Genomic DNA, 19,934 nt, shown 5'->3' with positions numbered 1-19,934 from the left:
GGTCACCCTATGGGAATTGTGAGTAGGCTCTATAGATTCAAATTTTCAGGAAGCATATGGTGCCTGTGTTAACCAGATACTTGACTGAGCAGAGACCGACTCCTTGATCCTTGACTACCCGACCTACTAGAATGATGTAAGAAAGGACACAGTCTGGTATTCCAATGAAGAGCAGAGAGGAGACTCTAAAATCAGCCTTCAGTTTGACACTTTTATTAGAAAATTGTTATATTTGCTGAGGGAAAAGCTCATCTTTGACAGCAAACACGGAAAAACTAAGCAAATGACTTGACAGGCTACGTGGGAAGATTAGTCAAATATATATATTTGAGTGTGTGTGTGTGTGTATGCACGTGTGTGTGTGTTCCCAAAGAAAGGTAAACCCAGCTGTGGATGATTTAGGCCTCTAAATACATCATACAACATCTTTGCTGGCATTTGAAGCTTGAAAGGACCGTCATGATAGGTTGGCCATGAGAGGCTGCTCGAGCAGAGAGATACCCATCCTCACTGTGTTTTGTAGCAGGTTGTTACTCTGGGTTGGAGGAGCCTGCCGAAGGCAGAGGCTAGGAATGGGAAGGCCCTCCTTCCCTATGAAAGAGACAGCCCCGGGGTATACGAGCCTTGCCATCTCTTCCCTTTGTTCACATGCTGGGCATGACTATGGTGCTTTGGACTGTAGTAACCATCTGCTTCTATGAGGTGGCAAGAGTACGTGGGCAGAGAATAGGCACTGATGGGGTTAAACATGGCACCTTGGGCCTTTCAGAACAGCAAAAGCAGGAAGGTCACCCTTCTCTTCCCCTTGTTCTTGTCTCAAGAAGCAGGTCATGAGACCCTCATGGACAAATTCCTTCCTTGTGCCTGGAGAGAGAAACACAAAACCAGTCATTCTCAGCCCGTGGGTCACAACCCTTTGGGGCCCAAACAACCCTTTCACAGGGATTACATATCAGATATCCTGCATTTAAGATATTTACATTATGATTCGTCACAGCACCAAAATTATAGTTATGAAGTAGAAACGAAAATAACTTTATGTTGGGATTCACCACTACATAAGAAACTGTATTAAATTGCCATAGCATAAAGAAGGTTGACAATCACAGCCCTAAACCATAGTCCTTACTTAGGTTCACCCAAGGGTATTGTCATTAGATCAGAGCATTGCTGTGGGATGTCTCTCTATATGCTATGAATATGTTTTTTATTACCATTGGTTACTAAAGAAGCTGATTTGGCCAATAGACAGGCAGAATAAAGCAAGGCGGGAAATCCAAGCAAAGATAAAGGGAAAAAGAAGGCAGAATCTAGTTGCCAGAGAAGCAAGATATGAGGTAGCAAGCCATGAGCCTCTTGGTAAAATATAAAATAATAGAATTGGGTTAATTTAAGATGTAAGCGCTAGTTGATAATAAGCCTGAGCTAATTGGCCAAACAGTTTGTAATTAATATTAAGCCTCAGAGTGGTTATTTGGGAACTGGTGAGTGGGAGAGAAACCTCCAGTTACAGAGTGCCTTTGTTCACATGGTTTTCTACAAAAATTCTTTCTTCATCATATCTAAGCATAGCATTACTGACGTTTCATGACTTCTTTGGACCTTCATTTTCTTATTAAGGCTCCCATGTCACATACACCTCTACTGTCTCTCACCCACCATTCAGCTCCCTGCCTAGGACCCACTGGCCCCCATGGCCCGCGGGCCACTTGGATGCTCCTTTCCTGGGACCTGGCTGCCTTTCATGGCTTGCCATGGTCTCAGGACCTACTGCCTACTGCCGCCACTCAGGGACAGCACAGTGTTTTTATTTAAACCATAACCCTTCCATTTGAATTATATCTGACCTAATATAAAAATTTAAAATATCTTTTCCTCTTCTCTGGAACAATTGCATATGATCAATGTAATAATGTGTTTATCAAACTTTTGAAAAGATTAATTAATGGAATCATCTGGGCTGGAGTTACCTTGAAGTTTTCCTAAATAAAAAAAAAAAAAAACTTGTAGCCAGGCAATGGTGGCGCACGCCTTTAATCCCAGCACTCGGGAGGCAGAGTCAGGCGGATCTCTGTGAGTTCGAGACCAGCCTGGTCTACAAGAGCTAGTTCCAGGAGAGGCTCCAAAACCACAGAGAAACCCTGTCTCGAAAAACCAAAAAAAAAAAAAAAAAACACCTCAAGTCTAATAAATTTTTACCATTTATAGAATTCCTACTTCGATGTCTCGACTTTATATGAACTACTTTTTATAAATTATTAAGTACTGACACAAAGCTGTTGACATCCTCTCAATTGCGCCAGTAGGATCCCGTTCCTAATACAGAGCTGGAGAAATGACTCACCTCAGGCCCCACAAACACCTGCAACTTCAGCTGGAGTGGACTCAGTGCCTCTGCCTCCTTGGGCCACACACGTGTGGCATATATTCATTCGCAGAGACAGTCACATGCGTGCACATGCGTACACATGCGCACGCGTGCACACGCACACAGACACACAAAGTTTATGAACTCTTCTTCTTTAGAACCCCCTCTGCTGGCGCTGTGGATCTTTCTTTGCTGGAAGCCTGTTGTCTACTTTACTCCCCCCTCTTCTCTACCACCTTGAAGTGAGTTTCACCGACGCAGCGCCTCCGCAGAGCCGCTATGTGAATAGTTCACTTACTTTTCTTGCATTCTTCCCCCTACTATTTTTGCACTTGTGGATATGCACTTCTGATACATGCATATTCATAACTTTTAAATATATTTTAATTTATTCTTTGACAATCACATGCATTTATGCAATATACCTACCATGCTCATACCATGCCTCTCCCGCCATCCTATGCTCTTTGGTTGTTGTTCTAATAAACCCAACGAGTCCAGTTAGTTTGGCCTACACGCTCATGGCCATCCTACCAGCAGCCACACTGCCAAGGAAAAATGGCTCTCACCTCCTGTGAAACTACACCACCAGTTCTGTTCCCGCACTCTACTCCTACCGCGCTATGGGAACTAGGCAGAAGATTTAAAAACACACAAACACAGAGACAGACAGACAGATAGGGACACGGGGACATCCTTGAGACAAGAGTGCCAAGAATGCCCCCTTTCTTGTGCTCAGGAGCAGCTTATATAGGGCTCTGGCCACGCCCCAGCTCTTGGAATCTTTCAGCTGCAGACCCACCCACCAGCCGGCCGTCAGGGTCTCAGAGCAGAGGAAAACTAGAATTCACAACCATTTGGTGGCTCACAACCATTTGTAATGGGGTCTTCTGGCCTGCAGACATACATGGAAGGAATGCTGTATACATAATAAATAAATAAATTTTTTTTAAAAAAAAATTCAGGGTCTGGTGGTCCACAGCCCCCAACACCTCCCCACAGTCATCAATTCCTAATATGAACCCCTCCCTCATCAATGCTGGAATTACTGAATATAAACACACATTTGTGTTTTTCTCCATGAGAACAAGTCAGCCATAATCCCCAGGTGGTTATTATCCAATCCTTTTAATAGTGGCAAAATTCATTATATTGTTTTATTTATTCATCTTGTTCATCACCTTCCCCAAGCCAAGAAAGAGAAAGGTGAGTCCCTAGCAGTTTGTACAAGGTTCTGTGTTCTTCGAATAACCCCATGAAATCGGGCAGGGCTGGAAGGCAGCACAGCTGTCTCTTTTCAAGTCCTGGCATCTGGTGTTGGCACGCTAATCCACCTGGTCATGATCACCCATCCTTCCTGAAACACAAGCCCCGAAAGTTAACCAAACTCAGGTGGCATGAAACAGAACGACCTACAAGCCGCCGTCTTATGGCTATAGATCTGACTTGTGTTTAAAAGGATACCTGTGGAAGGGTGCAGAAGTAGCCAGCTTACCTGGGAAGTCATCACGTTTTGGCACTTGCCATTGGTGAAAGATGCTGCAGACTATCCAAGTGCCCTTTCCCTTGCAGCATCTCTGTCAGCTTCTGTGTTCATAATCAGGTGGGGCGGGGCACATGGGGGAGTGGGGACCTGGGAGAGGCAAGTGGTTCTTTTCTCACGTCCATGTTGGGGATAGCCTTATAAGATAATTCCTGCAAGGAGAATGGTGATGTTTAAATTACTTCACATTCACACAAGTCTCAGGTTCAATCCCGGGCATTGCAAAATAAACAAACAAACAAGCAAGCAAAATGCCAAAGGAGGCTAAAGAAAGGGCCACAGGGTCTCAGATTGTTGAAATAGGAGCGGCGGCAGGGCTGCGTCCCCAACACCCCGGCCGCTTGGCTAGCTCACGCCAGAAATAACAACACACAAACTGTATTCATTTAAGAACTGCTTGGCCCATGAACTCTAGCTCTTACAGGCTAATTCTCGCACCTGGACTAGCCCATTTCTAATGATGTGTGTAAGCACCCCAAGGTGCGCTTACCGGGAAGATTCTAGCCTATGTCCATCCTGGGTTCGAGTTGCCTGGGAGAGCTGAGCATGGAGTCTCTGCTCCAGCAGAGCTGTCGAGTCTCTCTGGAAGCAGAGCAGAGTCTGACCTCACTTCCTCTTCCGCCCAGAATTCTATTCTGTTTATTCCTCCCACCAATGCTTTAACCTATGAGGCCAAGCAGTGTGTTTATTACTTAACCAATGAAATCAACAGATTGATATATGACACTCCCACATCATCAGATGTCATTTAAAAACTGAGGTGTAGTCCAGGAATTGTTTCTTTGTGTCCCCCGCGGCCTGTGTGCACGTTGATGGCTACAAGCACGGGCAGAGGCAGACAGGTCCTTGGCAGCTCAGAGAGGGCAGGCAGGGAGCAGAGTGCTCCAGTGCAGGCTGGCAGCTGCTTCCCGCCCAGCAGATTGACTTGTGATCTAATGCGGGCCACCACCTGCCACATTTCCCCTGCCCCACTCAGCTCTGCGTCTTGCCACTCTCTCTGAAGAGATGCTCTGTGCTTGGTCATCAGAAGGCTCAGTCTGGCCTCTGCCTGGCACAGCCATCAGCTACCATTATTCTAGAGTCTGTCACAGAGCCTAGACACCCCACCCACCTCAATTCCCAGGAACCCGAGAGGCACAAGGTTTCTTTTCTCCATTCTAGGAATCCACAGAGGAACCCGGTGCTCTAGGGCTTCTTCCTGATATTCTTGGCTCCCCTGCGGCCCCGAAGAACCCACTTACCCCTGACAGCCACCTCGGCTGTTTTCATTGCCTTCCCTCCCAGTCAGGTGTGAGGGGTGGGGGCTGAGGGCGAGGCTGTTAATCAGTTAGGCAACCTTGATTGCATCTTAATAACAAATGCAAAGCACCCGAGAGCAGCAATTTCCAGTAATGGGAAAAATCAGCGGGTCCCTGGGGTGCAACGGGAAGTAAACACTCTCCAGGTTCAAATTTGGGGGAGGAAAAAAAAATCACTTGTGAATGCCCTGGTAATGCTGGGAAATGCCTGTGTCTTCGTGCTAGATAAGAAGAAACTGGGGTTGCCCAGAGCAGAGCGAGGGGAGGCTGAAGTCACGGCCAAGGCCGCTGGCTCCCTGCCTGTCTGCGGGAGGACTCTCTGGTGGGATTGCTGCCAATGACTGGGCTCCCCCAGCGCAGAGAGGTTAGGCTCAGCCACCAGACCCAATGCCGTTTGAAGAGACGAATGATGGAGAAAAACCTAGAAGAAAATCAATGGGTCTGTGGAAGAGAGGCACAAAGAAAGGGGTCTCGTTCCTCCTCCCCACAACTTCATCTTCAGGGTATAGACATGAGTTTTAGGTTAAACAGAGGAAGAATGAGGGCAAAGAGCAAGAGGTGGCCAAGGTGGGGCCCCATTAATCATTGCCTCAATACTTGTTCTCTAAGGTAGTCCCCAAAGTCCTTATTGCTTCAAGGGGCAGGCTGGCTCTGCAGAGATTATATATGCCTCAGATTGCAGCCCAGGCTAGGGGGAGCAGGGGGAGTTTGAGATGTTACCACAGCTCTGTCTAGCAAAGCTCTGCTCTTCCTGGAATCCAATGGGACTTCAGGTGTAGGAGGCCGGCTTATCTTGGTACTTCAGCCTCAAAGGGGAAAGATAAAGGTTAAGTAGACACTCCCTGGGAGATTAACAAGCCTCTGCAGAATCAAGCAGGAGCCTGAGCAAAAGCAAAGGAGAGAGACACAAAAGAAGACAGCTGTGCCAGACTTTCATCTTGCCCTTAGGCCCAAGGAAAGGGTCTATGGGCCTTCTCTAGGAACACCACCCTCTCCCTCATCCCTTCTACCAGGAACCAATAGAAAAGACCTCTCCTAGTCAGTTCTGGCTAAACAAGTGTACTCCAAGTATGCCTGCTGTGGGGAGGCCAGGACAAAGATGACTGTCCACCTGCCGCCCGTCCCTCTTCCTGTAGACACACCAAGTCAGAAAGCCGAGAGACCTCATCCAGCGCACATCCTGCCAGGGGAACAGATCTCGTTTTCTCTCTCATGATCTGTTTGGAATGCAAAGGAGCAGTTATTTCCCACTAGAAGGTAAATTGCCTCACAGCATCCATTTTTCTTCCTCTTTGAGAACATTCCCAACACTGAGCACACATATTTTTCTTACGTGTAATTTGATCTGGATGGTTTCTTGACCTGCATCCAAATAGAGCCGTGGGTAATTATTACTGTCACTGTTGGTATTAACACTGATATTTATCATAATCTCACAAACGCCGGGGACAGCCCTTAATCTTGCTGTTTTATTTGGTTGAAAGGAAAATGTGAGGCGCTGGCCTCCCTCCCGGTTTAGCCTCTTGTATTCACTTTTACCAAGCTCCTACTATGGGGATAATTAGCCCAATTTCCAGGGATCCCGAGTCAGCTATAACTCTGAATTGCATTCACGGGTTTGCGCCAAGGCCAGCAGGTGGAAGTCACAGAAGTTAGATTAATCGCGCTGACATGAGGACATATCCAATTGTTAAGGCTTGTAACCAGATGCCTTCTTCAGCAATGAAATCCTTGTATCTAGAAATATTCGAGCAGGGACAGAAGAGCATCTATCATGTATGAAGCTGGAGAATCGAAGGGAAATTCCCTCCACCCTTTGAGGAATTGCTGGTCTCAGTTGACCAGAAGGAGGTTGGAGGAAAGATTCACACACTTATTACAAGCATGGAGGCAATCACAGCCTGTTCACTAACTGATCCAGGAACTGACCAACTCCTTCTTGCTAGTGAGTGAGGAGAGGGGAGAGGGCTGAAAGTTGGCAGAGAAATAGTAAGTGACTCTCAGGGAAACTCGACAGTGCGGTTTGGAGAATGTTCTGTGGCCTGGGACAGTCTATTTGGTCTCTATAAGAGACAATGGTTTGGAAAAGATTCTCTGTGGACCGAACAATGGCGTGGGATGAAAAGTCTATCCAGGTGTGTTTATCAATCTCAGCCTGTCTTCCTGGAGTGTGAGATTAGTTTTCTCTGGTTAATAGAGCTGCTTGTGCAGCCTAAAGGGCATTCTGCTTCTCTTTGGGCAGATAAAGCCCTTAGGAAGATGAGAGACCTTTGTGGAAAATCTCTTTCTGCTAGAGAAGGGAAGAAGACAATGGAAGGTCAGAGGGACCTAAATTCTGAGCCTAACTTAAGGCCTTTTAGATTAAATTGCCCAACATACCCAAAAGGCTGCATTTGGGGACATTAGTTCATTGGGTTCTACTCTATCTAAGAAAAAGAATCCTGAGAATCAGGACTGCATTCTCAATATGTCAGAATCACCTGGAAGGCATTCTTAGATTTGGGGATTTCATCCCCAGAGATGGAATTCAGTAAATCCGAGGCAGGGCCTATCAACCTGCATTTCTGTCTAGCAATTCCTCTGACGATGTTGGTCCAGGACAGACCAGACAATGACTGAACGAAGAGTCAGATTAGATTGTTAAATTTTGAGCCTCGTCTAAGGTTTTATGGTGCCCTGGGGGACAAATGACTTAAGAAGGAAGTAGAAGCTGTCTCTGAGTAAAGTCAGGCATCTCCTTAGGAGGCGAAGGCAGATTCTGAACCAGAACAGGGACTTAATCCTTACCTTTTAGCGCTGTTCTGTCTTTCTAGATAGCCTGTTTTTTCCCACCTATTTCTCAAAGTCTGTTTTTTTTTTCCCTTGCACTCCATCTCAGTTTACTGAAAGTTGTCCATTGCTCACTGAGTTCGGATGGAAAAGCACGGGGTGGAAAAGCTAAAGCCATAACTTCCATTCCTCCTGTACCGGTGATGCGCTTTCTGACTCTGAAGTCTCAGATAAAACAGAAAAGAGAAAAAGAGAGGGCTTGTTTCCTGGCCGGTAGTGAGGATAGGAGCAGCCGCACTCCCTTACCTGATAATTTGTACTCATGCCATTCAGGGATTGGGAAGTCACCTGACCGAACATATCTGGGTCCCACAGGCAGCTTTAATGGGGTCTAAAGACAGAAGAGCAGTCTCACAATGTCCTGTAGAGCATAATTCTCTAAGAGCTCTACGGTTGCACATCATTTCCCATGGACATTCTTGTGTTAGAGTGCTTTACCGTGCGAGACAGACCAGGCACCGTTCGAAGAAAGAATGTGACATTTGGGAAACTTCTGAGTCACGTGAAGGTCACAACAAACATTTTAGGTGACTCAGGTTGTCTCCCCTCCAGAACTAAAGCTTTCTTGGGCTAGGGGGATGGGAAAGCAGAAGTGGAGGGGGTGAAAAGGAAACTGACAAGCTCCGGTTTCACCAGAGATCCAGGAAGGAGAAGATATGGCACAAACTCGGGGCAGAGGGGACCCTGGGGTGGTTCTCCTGGGACTACCAGACACTCAATCACTCCCATCTTCTCCTCCTCTGATTCCACCATGCTGGCTGCAATGAGACAGCCGCCAAGAAGCCCTTTCTCTATATCCATACTCTCCTGCCTCTCTCTCCCCAAGCTTCTCCACTCTGGGTAAGATAACTCAGGAAAGATATCAGTAGTACAAAAAAAGCAATGGACAGCAGACTAAAAGTCTCTCAGCAGAGGTCTGGGGATGATGTGACACACCCAGAGGACCAGCACCTTCCCCTGAGAATACATATTTTAAAGCTGCAAACCTCCTGAGGTAAAAATGAAACCTGAAAGAAAGAGGAGGAGCCTGATGTTGGAGGAAGCTGCTTGTTTCATTCCCAGCCGCTTAGCCCTGAAATAATCACACAGAAACTATATCAATTAAATCACTGCTTGGCCCATTAGCTCTAGCTTCTTATTGGCTAACTCTTACATATTAATATAACCCATCTCCATTTAATCTATATATCGCCACGTGGCTGTGGCTTACCAGGTAAAGTTCCCAGTCTGTGTCTCTGGCAGGCTACATGGCTTCTCTCTGACTCCACCTCCTTTCTTCCAGCATTCAGTTTAATTTTCTCCACCTACCTAAGTTCTGCTGTGCTATAGGTCCAAAGCGGTTTCTTTATTCACTAGTGGTAATCACAGCACACAGAGGGAAATCCCACAATTTCCTAATTTAACAAGGAAATGATTTTTTTTTTTAGCACTGGAATGAACGTTACCAAAAAGCAAAGAGAACATTTCAAAGGGTTTTTTTTTTTTTTTTGCACTCTTTACAATTTAATTTGGCTTGATAGCTATTACAAGAGGCTCAAAGGAAAAGCAGCAGGTAAGATTTTGGAGAGAACAGACAGAAGAGAGTCCTCAGAAACTGTCTTATCATTGAGACAGTAGCAACAGTAGGGCAGTAGAAATGGGTCTAAGAAATTTTTTAGGGTTCTGTTTGCATCCAAGAACTCTTGGTCCTCACCAAGAATGTATCTTCCATAGGTCCATGACATCCTAGAGGCCATAGCAAAGGAACAAACTTAGTGACACCAAAAAGATCCTGTCCTACTGACACTACAAAAGGATGTAAAAGTGGTTCCTGAAGTTGTTGCAATGGCTCAGAGGTGGTGCAGGAAGCATGAGGACCTGATTTCAGACTAGCACAGCCGTGTACAAAGCTGGGCATCGTGGAGTATTTCTATAATCCTTGTGCTTGGGTAGAGGAGTCCACAATAAAGAGGCTCCCAGGGGCTCACTGACTAGAAGTCTAGCCAATCAGTGAACTCCAGGTTCAGTGAGAGACCCTGTCTCAAAATTTAGAGAGCAGTAGAGGAAGGTGCTAAACATTGACCTGTGACCTACACATGCACACAATACTGAGTGCAGTTACACACACATGAAGGCACACGGAAGTGGTTATTGGCATCTCTCCACAAGGAGATAAGTAGTCCCAGCGCATCTCAAGGGTTAAGTAGTTGGTCAGTGGCCCAGACCCCATGGTTTGCCAGCCTCAGCTAAAAGGAGCTCTTCTCCCAGACCTTGAGCAATCTGAGCCAGGGAAGCCTCCAACAGACCACAGGGAGAGAAGACTGGCTCCTGGGACACCTGCAGACATCATAACCTCACACGAATCCTGTCACCTTCTGATGTCCTCAGCAGTGAGGACATTCCTGTCACTTCACAAAACACCCAGGATCACCTGAGGACACTTCTTGCAAAGACCCAGCTGGCCTCCGTCTCTTGTCACCTGATTCTGGGCTCCTTTCAGGAGCAATGGCCGTGTTTCCTGCAGTAACAAACACCCTGTAACCGAGCTTGTCAGGAGGGTAAGCAGAATCCTTGTAATCTACAAAGCAAGGCCGCGATCCTTTGTCCTCTTTCAGAAAGGGAGAGGGCAACTAATACCCAACAGTCTTTGTTGAGCCTGGAACTACTGAAAAGAAACAAATGCTTTGTAAAAAAAAAAAAAAAAAAAAAAAAAAAAAAAAAAAAAAAAAAAAAAAAAAAAAAAAAAAAAAAAANAAAAAAAAAAAAAAAAAAAAAAAAAAAAAAAAAAAAAAAAAAAAAAAAAAAAAAAAAAAAAAAAAAAAAAAAAAAAGAAAGAAAGAAAAAAGAAAGAAAAAAAAAAGAAAGAAAAAAAAACCTGTACTGTGAAGCCGCCACACATACAAACATCCATCTGCATGCAGAAAACGTGTCCCCTGTGTGACATTCTGGGAAAGAGCATCACAAGACAAGACTGGCTCGGATCACCTGCCAGTGACATAAATATTGGTGTATGGAAAAGTAAGTCAAGTCTCCTAGAAGTCACCTCTAATCCCTTCCTAAGCTGTTATTGATAGGGTCTCCAAAGCCCAGTCCTGCACTCTGTACAATGGGCAACATATCAATAGGACATATATGCTGTCTTCCTTCTCACGGAAGTGACAATCTAATGTAGAACTCAGATTCTTTTCCTAGAGACAACCATTGGAGAACGACACAAAATTTATTATAATTAGAAAATATAAGATGAACAGTAGCCAGTATGTCTGTCTTAAGGACTTAAACTTTTCAGACAAGTTGGTACATTAAATCCTTGAGAAAACAAAGAAAAATTGTTATTAGGGTATGAGAAGGCTGAGGTGGTTCAAGACCTGAACTCAGACATCTGCTGGATTTCAGGAGATGAGAGCACCCTCAGTCTAGAGAATGACCCCAAAGAGAGCAGCTGGCTTCACCCAAGGAATGTGGCACTAGATACCAGAACAGTAAGAGTCTGTCTTGTCCCAGGGCCCAGCGCGGCCTGACCTGAACCCGAAGCCGACTAAAGAGAAGACACAGGCAGCTGGACTCCGGCCATGGCCATGTGTGGGAGCCATGTGTCCTTGACAACTTGAATTCTGTTCCCAGATCTGTCTGGAATGGCAAGTGACTTTTTCAGTGTCACAGCAATCTCTTAGCTGTGAAGGGTGGCAATTACATGAGACATTGCCCATGTGCTAGTCTGAAATCAGGTCCTCATGCTTCACTGTGTCAGAGAGGGACACAGTGGCGTAGCACCTGATACCACCGGGGCTCTTCTGGGAGCCTATCTCCTTTATAGGAATTTCTCTGATTGGCTGTATTTGTGCACTTAGGGTATCGGATTGGCACAGACCCCAGGCCCAGCACCCAAGTGAAGTGGGCACATTTTCCCTGGCCTGCGTTCTAACCCTCCACGTATTCCCACTTGAGGTCTTAAGCTATCACGAAGTCACCCAGATCTTCAGAATATCAGTAGAGTGTTTCATCTCAGCCAAGTGAAACAAGTCTCTGCGAGCCTGTCCCTTCCCGGGGACCTCAGAAGAAGGGCGGGACTGGGAGATACTGATAGGAATGGGAAGAAAGGATAATCTCATGGGAAGTATGAAAGATGGAAACTCATGCCGGGCGGTGGTGGCTCACGCCTTTAATCCCAGCACTCGGGAGGCAGAGGCAGGTGGATCTCTGTGAGTTCGAGGCCAGCCTGGTCTAGAAGAGCTAGTTCTAGGACAGGAACCAAAAAAGCTACAGAGAAACCCTGTCTCAAAAATCCAAAAAGAAAGAAAGAAAGAAAGAAAGAAAGAAAGGAAGGAAGGAAGGAAGGAAGGAAGGAAGGAAGGAAAGAAGGAAGAAAGAAAGAAAGAAAGAAAGAAAGAAAGAAAGAAAGAAAGAAAGAAAGAAAGAAAGAAAGATGGAAACTCAGGACCAGATCCTTTTTCTGTATTGCCTACCGGCTCGTTCATTGAATGGAAGAAAGGTATTGAGGGGAATGTTCTGGGAACTTTCTGTTGGATTTCTGAGTCAAATCCCTAGATTATCTAGAATATGACAAGGATATCCTCAGTTCATCTCTACTGCCACAGCCTGCCTGTATGTACCATTCTGGTCCCCTGCAGAATCTGTGAATTGGGCATTGCGTCCCTCACCTATAGGTTAGGGTGACAAGAAGCTGTGCAATTTGTTCAATGTCTAGTAGGAATTCTGGAGCCAGGATTCAAACCCACCTCTGCCTGAATCCCAGTCCTTGTCTAATTCTGCCATCTGCTCTGATGGCAATGTGACTACCCAGTCTCTTTGCCCCTCTCCTATGAGTCACAAGATATTCCAGAATGGAAAGACTCTGCTTAGGACAAGTCCCTCATCCATACGAGGAGGCGCACAATTTTATGTAAAGTTCACAATGGTTCTTAGGCGTTTCTCCAAGCCAAGCGACCATTATCACCAGCAACAACAGTGATCCGATACATAAAGGATGTGTTGTTTGGAATTTATAGCTGTTATTCTTAGGCATGTGTTTTACAGAGTGAGAGCTGCATGTCTTAAGTATCCAAGTCAATATACCTGGCCCAAATGTCACCTATGTGACCACCATAATCAATATGCAAAAAATACTGTCATTGCTCCAGAAGTTTCCTTTTTCCTCCTTTCTACTCAACTCTTACCCCATAGATACCCACCGCTCTAGCACCAGGATTAGTGTACCTAGCATAGACCTTTCACAGTTAGCATTGGAGACTCTGTATTCATGAGCTTCACTTCTGGGCTTAGTATTATTCTTTGCTTCTTCTCCAGTGTTGCAGACATCCCCCGTAGCGTGCTTTTGGTAGCGGAATGCTAACCCAACGTGTGGCTTCATCACAACTTGTTTCTCCCTCCTCCCGTTGATGAATATGTGGATACTCTGATTTTCAGCTATTCCTAATGAAGGCTGACTATTTCTCTATATCTTTTTTATGGTCACACACTCTCCTTTTTCTTCTCTAGTGGGATGCCGAGTCATTGAGAAGGGAGCGGGTAGCCGAAATACTTAAATTCCGATGAGGATGCCCTGTCCTCTTTCAGGGAAGGCATGAAGGACCGAGAGCAACGCACAACTAGAGACTGGCTTGCAGGGATGCTGGAAACTACAGCTCTCACCGTGCTCTCGGGCAGCAGGGGCAGACACCCAGACTCTGTGGGACGCTCTCCTCCCCCTCCTGGCTGTGACAGATGGACAGTGACCCATAAGCCAGCACTAGGGAGAAAGGAGTGGGCTCTGCCAGCTGGTGCTGAAAAAGAAAGCAAGGAAAATCTATGCCTCCAAATATTCTGGAAGCACCAAGGTCAGCCTCGGACATCCTTCCCATACCCCGTGTGTGCCTGTCTTACCAAACTGGACTCCATTGTGCCTCCCCTCCATGTGTGCGTGTGTGTGTGTGCGCATGTGTGTGTGCATGTGCGCATGTGCGTGTGTGTGTGTGTGTGTGTGTGTAAGGTCATATTTGGGCTCAGCAAGAAGTATTCTTTGTCATTCTTTCCTTCAGTTCTGTTAGGCATTTACCACACTTGCTGTTTACAGTTGGAAGGGGTCCCACTATGGCCAGTGCCTCATTCTCCAAATTAGCACATTCACCCAGCCAAAAAAGAATCCAGTCATGGGAAAAGGATTTGAAACTGAGTTCAGTGTAACTTCATAAGCTGAAACGATTCTGGTGTTCTGTACTCACCAACTAGGCCCAACAGAGAACGGTTCTGTGAGTTCTTCACATAGTCGAGAAAGTTCCAGCCTCTCCTGGTATCCAAGTCCTGGGCTGGTTGATGAGCCTACAGAGAATACAACGACCTACAGAGAATACAACACCTTTCTGGGCAGAAAGGAGGTTCTCTTCCTTGAAGAGCCTCCAGGAAGCCCTTACAGACTTGTTTCAGGCTGGTTTCGTCTGTGACACAGGGCAGGTAGAAATGAGCCAAGAAAATAAGAAATAGAGCATCCACCTTCGTATCTACTTGTCTCTGAACACCAGTCTACTGAATGGTCATTTTCCTTCTTACCTTCTTGCCTGTGACTGTTTCGGTGGGTAGGGAAAAAGGGTAGATTTTCTGGAAATTTATTTTATCTAGTCGAGATTCCTAAAATCCGAGTCTGGGACCAGAAATAAATATCTGTGTGAAGAGACACTAACCCACTCCATCTTGTGGCTCTGGCAGGCCTTGCCCTTCTCCCCCATTCCCTCTGGGAAAAAAAAAAAAAAAAACACACATTAGATTACATTCCTAAAGCTAATCACCAAGGTCTAGTCCCTTATTTGGATACTTCCTCCCCTTGAGGCCGACTACCAAGGTCCAGCAATCAGAAGCCTATTTTGGCTCACCTAATTAACATTCCCAATTAAAATTAAACCCCTCAACCTAACATGGCGTTTCCCCCTTTCCCTTGATAAACCACCATTTGCTTATGTGCCACACCTGTCTCCTCACTATCCGGGGGCAGTCCTTTGTCCCTCTGTCCTTTCCCTTGTCTCCTTCCCCTTCTCCCTCATGTCCCATCTCCTTCACACCACATCCTAGCCCATTCTAACACAGCCCTCCCTTCCTCCTTTTAAAAAACACACCTGTGAGGTCATTTGCTGCTGTTTCTGCCTGAGTCCGAAAGCAGCCACTTTAACTTCCCTTCCCGCTTAATAAAGGGTCTCTCTGTGAAAACAGGTGTTTGGGTGTGGTCTGCGCCGAACCCAGGGCCTGGGAGTGAGTCCCCGCTGTGCAGGAGGCCCCTTCAATGTGTGTTACACATAAGCGTCCTTAAAAGAAGCCAGGACTCTACATATCTTTCTACAGATTGAACTGAAACCAAACTGCAGAAAGAATTTGAGTGTCTGTCCGTGGTGGAGAAGGCTTGAGGCCCCGTTTCCCTCTTCCTATGCAGGTAAGGGGCTTCCAGCTCCTTTCCTGAGGGGCATTCCATCTGAGAGTGTGACATTTGTTGAAGTTAAGGGCAGATCCTGGAGAGGTGAGTGGCTGGCTCTTTCCTTCCTCACACTCTGGCATTCCACACAGTGTGGTTATTCAGGCTTTATTTGGCTATTTGTTTTCGTTCTCCTCTCAGGGGGGATTTTAATGACCTTACCGTTCAGTTGCTCCGTTATTGGGGGTTTTGTTTGGTTTGGTTTGGTTTTTTTTGCTGGTCTCTGAGTTGGGTTTGGATTAGAGAGGAAAGGGTAGCAGCCGGGCAGGAGATGTATAACAAAGAGGACCCTCTGGAGAAGAAGATGGCCATGGTAGGTTGTGGGGGCTTTTTGGTAGATGAGATATGGAATCCCAAGAGCAGGAAAAGTAGAGGGTTCCTGCGTGGAGCTAAGTACAGTGGGATCCCATCTTGGAAAGGAGAAGCCCAAACAACTACCACCAGGAGACAAGACCACAGAGAAAGCTTTATTTCACCTAACGGTGAGAGGGGCCACAGAAGTTATTCCCAAAGCAATGCCTTCCTTACAGAGAGGAAGCACGTTTTTACTGGGGGAGTCTACACATGTTTATATAGGAGATCACTGTATGGGGGTGGTGCATAGCGAGCCTGTCCAGTGTAAAGTCATACATGATTGAAGAAAGATGGCTTACAAATTTGGGGGTATGTGTAATTCAAAACCATGGCTAACATGATCAGCCGGTTCAGGTGATGGGCAGAAACACTTTGGGGCCTACTCAGCTTTGGTCACAAAATTTTTATTTTTTTTTTAAAAAGGAGCATTTGAAGGTGTTTTTATGTGAGTCACCCCTAAATGTGCCGACCCTCGTTTAGTAGCTAACTATCGCTCAGAGTAGCATTCACACAATTGAAATGTTGTCTGATTTATACACATATAAACTTTCTAATATCCTCACTTTAAAAATGAGAAACCCTGTCTCGAAAATAAAAAAAAATAGAAAGAAATTAATTTTTAAAAAAATTGGAGGCAGGGTCTCATGTAGGCCAGGCTGACCTCCAAACTTGACCTGTAACCAGGAATGACCTTCAGCCCCTGATGCTTCTGCCTCTGCCTCCCAAGTGCTGCAATCACAGGCACACACCACCGTGATATGAGTCCAAGGCAGCAACATTTGAAGTTAGTGATGCTTTACATTTTATTCATACTCATCTTTATGTGTATTCAGATGGGTCTTCTACTTAGAGTATATGACAGTGAGGGCCAGGCTCACCCCAAAGGGCCAGTCCCCACCTGCACTCACGGCTGGTCACCCAAACAATCAGCATAGGCTGAAAGGATTAGAAGGGAGGACACAGGGAGAGAGGAGGAGGAAGGAAGACTGCTCCGTGAGGCTGGCAAACATTTTCCATGCTGGGTCGGTCATGGCGAGATGCTCTGAAGAATGCTGGAGAAAGAGCACTGATTTGTCAAGACAGGCTTGAGGTAATAAGAAGCCTGAACACTGTGTGAATGCCAGTCTTGGCTCCCCTTGGGCCGTGGACCGCATGGAAAGAGGCAGCCTGTATGCAGCAAGTAGCTGTCCTCCGAGACCTGAAGCCTATTCATTCTTTCTCTTCTATGTCATCTGCCTGTCTTCAGGGCATCATCCAGCATACAGGAAGGTTTGGGGTCCTCGTGTAGGAATCATCTAAAATAGCCATTGATCCCCGACTTCATGGTCAATGATGGTCCTCTTCATTCCTTTCTAGCCAGCCCTTCCATGTCTTGCAGGATTGCAGGATAAACATTCGCTGGTACTTTTCCTTCTAAGTTTTTAGTGTGTGTGTGTGTGTGTGTGTGTGTGTGTGTGTGTGTGTGTGTGCGCGCGCGCGTGTGCGTCTACCACACCACATGTGTGAAGGTCAGAGAGCTGGTTGTCTCCTTCTACTGTGAGTTCTGGGGACCAGGTCATCGGATTTGCACAGACAGCCCTTAGCTGCTTGCTTTTACCCACTGAGTCATCTTGCCAGCCCCACTGTGGAACTTTTCTACCTTGAAAATATCAATTTATTCATTTGCCAAGCACATACGTACACACACAAAATCTACAACAGCTCCCTAATATGTCCTTCAAAATAGAAAGATTTTTATTTTCTATTTTAAAAGCAGTACACACCGATATATGTGTATGTATATATGTTTAAACACACGCGCATACACACACACACATACACACAGCCCTCTTAATGGCAATGCATAGGAGCACTGAAAAGATTGTATTCATCTATGAACCTGGTGTAAGTCTGTTTTTGTTAAAAAAATCAAAGAACATTTGCACTTTATTTTCATAATAATTGAGTCTCTAGCCTACCATAAGATAGAAAAACGTAATATATTTCTCCATTTCCTTACATAGATAAGTTAGAATATTCTTGAAAGAAATGCCAGTTGAGATATTTTTTTTTTTTAAAAAAAAAAACCCAGTCCTGGGAAAGCAACTTTGTAACTTCAGAGGTAGCAGAAACAATCACTTGGGAAATGGCTCTCAACCGGAACAGGTTTCTCCACCAACGTTATCACTTTTACTGCAGACGGAGATTCTGCGCTGGATTAAACACAACATTGATTCCGCAACATCTCTGAGCACCTTCTTTATGCTAAGTACTCCTGAGAAAGCAAGGCTTTCTTGCCAGCTGGCGACGGGGCAAGAGCAAGTTGAGGACTGATTATCTTAAACGTGCCCTTCGTTTACAGCGAGGAGTACAGAAAAGTCAGGTAGTGCGGCCATGCTTTGAGGGGCCCAAGGTTTAAAAGGCACGCAGCAAGACTGCGTGAAGATGGGGGCTGTGTAGTACCTGCCTCTGGTGCCGTGTGGATGTGGTGTAGTGGGAGACAGATTCCCCGTGCAAGACCCTAGGAGATCTCAAGCTAGGTCTAGAAAGGATAAATGCAATCACGCTATCCAGAATCCTGAGAAACAGACTTCGAGTAATACAGAGGAAAGACATATGTGATTCCAAAGGACAGGGATTCTAAACATACCCGCTGCCTTCAAGATGCTCTGCTAAGCCGGTGTTAGAGCTACAGGCATGTGGACAGTGAGAACGCTCCATGCACAGACCATCAGATGAGTGGCTGTGGCACCTGCTTGCTCTGGTGCGGCTCAGCCTCTAACGCAACTTTCTTTTCAAAACTGAGGTACGTTTTCGAGCTGTAATAATAACAGCCTTTATCTGCCCTTTTTACTTTTCAAATTTAATTTCAAGCGCCTGACCTATGAAAGTTTGTTTTATCCTCTAACAAACCTTAAAGCTAGGGATGGTGGGATGCGGTGATGGGGATGGTGGGATGCAGTGATGGGGACGGTGGGATGCGGTGATGGGGATGGTGGGATGCGGTGATGGGGACGGTGGGATGCCGTGATGGAAGCACAGAACACGTGAGTCACACATCATGGTTCTCCGGTTCTTAGGTGATAGAGTTAAAATCTGATACTGTGCTTGACCATGTGCCATCATGACAGGTCAGCAAGTAGCTACAGTGACTGCGAGCAGGCTGCATTCTAAGCATTTACACCAACATCCCCTTCACATAGGCTGGGTGGCTGATAGCGCCATTAGCAGGAAGAAAAAAACGAGCATTGAAGAGTTTCCTTGAGAGGTGTTTAGGTTTCCATTATTTCTTCCTGGAGGAAGGAAGACAGCTTACCAGACTCCTAAGGAAGTTCTCATGAGCAGGAAGCAATCATCAGGGAAAGGTGACTCCTGGACAATGTGGCTGTCACCAAGTTGTGCAAGAAGCTGCAAGGTTGCAGTTTTCGGGAATTATCACTCAAGCTGCTGGTTGGCTTTTTGGTACTGCAGCTACTGAATCACCCCTGTTTATCGGTTAGCCCTCATCAAGACTACCATGATTCCAGCAAACTCACTGGTTCACCAAGCTAGGCTTAGAGGGTATCATTTCTGTAATCTGTCACTGGTTTCCCCCCGCCCCGGCCCCCGGGGCAAACAGACATTTGTCCACGTCTCCCTAGAGAAAGCCGTGCACAGGATGCTTGTCTGAGATTGCAAATTAGGAAGAAGAAGTGATAGACCCAAGGGACAGCAAACCTGAAAGAGTCAGAGTCTATAGACGTGTCGTGGATGCAGAGAGGCAGGAGGGGTCCCAAGTGTCATCTAAGCAGCAGGAACAAAAGAAAGAGCCAGCTGCTACGGGAGCCCAAAACAGGCTGCATTTGACAGCCACAAAAACAAGCAAGGACAGACAACTCCAGCAACAACTGTCTAGTGGAGAAGGTATTAGCTGCAGCAGGACACCTCCAGAAAGAGGTCATAGCAGCAACCATGGGCGCAAAGGTGGTCAGAATGTCACTTTGGCAATGAGGAAACAGTTTCAAATTCCAGCTTACAACAGTGACTTATAGTGCCCTTCGATGACCCATGTTCCTGCTTCCTTACCACATGGCAGGAAGAGAGATCACTTAACAGACATGGCTGGGGACTCTTTTGGTGGGTTTGTGT

The 19,934-nt window shown here is 46.0% G+C and overlaps 1 long non-coding RNA gene across 4 annotated transcripts; it reads right to left on the bottom strand.

Annotated features, from left to right (window-relative positions):
- Nucleotides 1–216: 216 nt before the first annotated feature.
- LOC126502920 (uncharacterized) lies at nucleotides 217–14,738 on the bottom strand. Of its 4 annotated transcripts, XR_007592088.1 has the most exons (4): nucleotides 14,564–14,738; nucleotides 14,239–14,354; nucleotides 3,864–4,063; nucleotides 3,512–3,725 (listed from the first exon to the last, which is right to left on the bottom strand). It is a non-coding gene; the product is annotated as an uncharacterized lncRNA (long non-coding RNA). The 4 variants fall into 4 exon arrangements; XR_007592086.1 differs by lacking the exons at nucleotides 3,512–3,725; nucleotides 14,239–14,354; nucleotides 14,564–14,738 and adding exons at nucleotides 217–864; nucleotides 4,402–4,494; XR_007592087.1 differs by lacking the exons at nucleotides 14,239–14,354; nucleotides 14,564–14,738 and adding an exon at nucleotides 5,153–5,270.
- Nucleotides 14,739–19,934: the final 5,196 nt, after the last annotated feature.

The sequence above is a fragment of the Alexandromys fortis genome, unplaced genomic scaffold (genome assembly GCF_014885135.2).
Source record: "Alexandromys fortis isolate MF-2015 unplaced genomic scaffold, M_Fortis_MF-2015_v1.1 scaffold_1, whole genome shotgun sequence".
Classification (NCBI taxonomy): domain Eukaryota; kingdom Metazoa; phylum Chordata; class Mammalia; order Rodentia; family Cricetidae; genus Alexandromys; species Alexandromys fortis.
Note: the sequence above shows the minus strand (reverse complement) of the source record. Positions and strands in the feature narration are given on the sequence as shown.